Raw genomic sequence first — 2,743 nt, forward strand, 5'->3', positions numbered from 1 at the left:
AAATGCCAATCAGTAAGGGGTTACTAATAAATTACAGCCATCAGTAGAATATTAAATAGCATTTGCAAAGAATAAAATGGATTTATACATACTGATACGTAAATGTCTCTAAAGTATGTTAAGTGAAATAAGGTATATAGAAGAGTGATTAGTGTATAAATAAATATAACATAGGTGGGGCAGTTTCACACAAGAATGATTTCTGGGCCATGGATTACTGCTATATGTGGGAAAGCATTGTAAGATGGGATAAAAACTTTCTCATTAAAATAATCTATTTTTCCTAGTTGTCTAAAACACAAGCCTGAGTTATTTTCTATGTGATATTTGTAAAAAGAAACACTGGTCTCTTTACTTCCCTTGAGACCAGAAACACTGGTCTCAAGGGAAGTAAGCATTAATAATGGGTTTTTATTTGATCTATAAAAATGCCATAACAGTAGCAATAAGCAATATCTTCATAGCCACAAAACTTACTCTTTTATAATGTGGTTAACTTAAAGTAAGTCTCTTTGAGTCAGACCCCAGCAGCAGCGGCAGTGGCCATCCTCTCTCCTGACTCTCCTTGTTCTCTCCCTTTTGCTTACGGAAAATGGCCTCTGATACGGCAGTCTCTGATGGCATCATCGAGGTGTTCAGTGACTTGAGGGTATGTGCATTAATCCTCAACACCAGAGGAGGTGAGAAGTGCAAGAAGGTGGTACTCCTCTGCCTAAGCCAGGGCAAGCAGGACATCTTAATACCTGGAGGAGGGCAAGGAGATCTTGGTAGGGCATGTGGGCCAGACTATAGACCACCCCTCTGCCACCTTTGTCAAGATGCTACCAGACAAGGACTGCTGGTATGCCTCTATGACACAACCTGTGAGAACAAGGAGAGCAAGAAGGAGGACCTAATGTTTATTTTCTGGGCACCTAAGTCTGTACCCCTCAGAGCAAAATGATCTGTGCCAGCTCGAAGGACGCCTTCATGAAGAAGCTGATGGAGACCAAGCATGAATTATAAGCAAACTGCTGTGAGGATGTCATGGACTGATGTACCCTGGCAGAGAAGTTGGGGGGCAATGCCATTATTTCCCTGGAAGGCAAACCTTTGTGAACCCCCTTCAGTCCCCTGCCTGGAGCATCTGGCAGCCTTAGACCTACCCATGAGGGTTGCAGGCTAACCTCTTCCTGCCAAACCTGAAGGGCTGGAGGGATACCAGCAAGGGGAGGGCAGTCCCTTCATCCTAGTTGCCAAACAGCCTCCTTGCCCCCTGGACCTTCCTCCTTCATCCATCCCTGACGGTTCTAGCCTTCCCAAGTTACTTTTGATCTGATTCCTCTTGGGTTGAAGTAGACCAAGTACTCCTATCCAGGCACCCCAGTTTGGTGGGAGGTACTATATTTTTTATGACACCCCAGTTCCCTACCTGTTCTTTTTCCCATGCTGGTAACTTCTAACCTCCATAATGACTCTGTGCTTGTCTGTTTAGTTCTGTGTATAAATGCAATGTTGTGGAGATAACCCCTTCCTGCCCACTTGGTTCCCCTCCCCTTTATCTGGGTGCAGCCACTCATGGAAGCAGGACCAATAAGGGACCTTCAATTTAAAAACAATCACATACACACACACACACACACACACACAATAAGTCTAATTTGTGAACATAATTAAAGAAACGCTTTTTTTCCCACGAAGCTCTATTTCCACAATGCCTGATAATTAGCACTATTTATAGCTCTTTAAAATTCTACCAGTTATATATTTATTTGAATTTACACTTTTTTCGCTGATTTTCCTTTAAAAAAATTTTTTTTAAAGATTGTGTTTATTTGAGAACATGAGAGAAAGAGAGGGGGGTGAAAGGCGAAGGGAGAAGGAAGACTCCCTGCTGAGCAAGGAGCCTGACGTGGGACTCATGACCTGAGCCGAAGGCAGACGCATAACCAACTGAGACATCCTTGTGTCCTTTTTTTTTTTTAAATAGCGCTTATTTGATAGGGGAAAATCTGGAAAGCATGGATTCATGTGTTAACTGGAAAAAAGCCGTAAATTACAAGTCTATTACCCAAAAGTTTTATTAGCTTCTGGTCTTAATGCATGTTTTCCATAATTGAGTTCATAAAGAACATAGCATTTAGTATCTTTTTTATTTATTCAGCATTATATTTTGTTTATTTCCCATGTCATTACAACTAACTTTTAAACATTTTTTTAAACTTTGGCATAATATTCTTTTGTATGAATGTATCATAATCTATTTGACACTGTCTCTAAAGTTTTTAACATAGATTTCTAATATTTTTGCTTTTATAAATACCAGATGATCTTTTTCAACACTAGTTACAGTTTAAAGGTGGTAACATTTTCTGGGTTATTTGTTGAAATGTCCATCAATTGCTTCACAGTTGTGGAATTACTATTTGAAGGTTCAAGGAAGGGCTGTTGAAATTTATGGTAGTTAGGACTAGATAGCATTTTTCCAGCAGCACAATTAGAGCTGTGTGCCCTATCTGAGCATAAAAAAGATTAGAAAGAGAGATAGAAGGGTGTGACAAAGGTAAATCAATTTTAATCATTCTTTACTTGGGGACACCTGGGTGGCTCAGTGGGTTAAAGTCTCTGCCTTCAGTTCCGGTCATGATCCCAGGATCCTGGGATTGAGCCCCACATTGGGCTCTCTGCTTAGCAGGGAGCCTGCTTCCTCCTCTCTCTCTCTCTGCCTGCCTCTCTGCCTACTTATGATCTCTGTCTGTCAAAT

At 40.9% G+C, this 2,743-nt stretch overlaps 1 pseudogene; it reads left to right on the forward strand.

Moving 5' to 3' along the window:
* The first annotated feature begins 521 nt into the window (after positions 1-521).
* On the forward strand, positions 522-1,098 carry LOC122904296 (annotated as a pseudogene).
* Positions 1,099-2,743: the final 1,645 nt, after the last annotated feature.

Source organism: Neovison vison, chromosome 1, assembly GCF_020171115.1.
Source record: "Neovison vison isolate M4711 chromosome 1, ASM_NN_V1, whole genome shotgun sequence".
Taxonomy (NCBI): Eukaryota; Metazoa; Chordata; class Mammalia; order Carnivora; family Mustelidae; genus Neogale; species Neogale vison.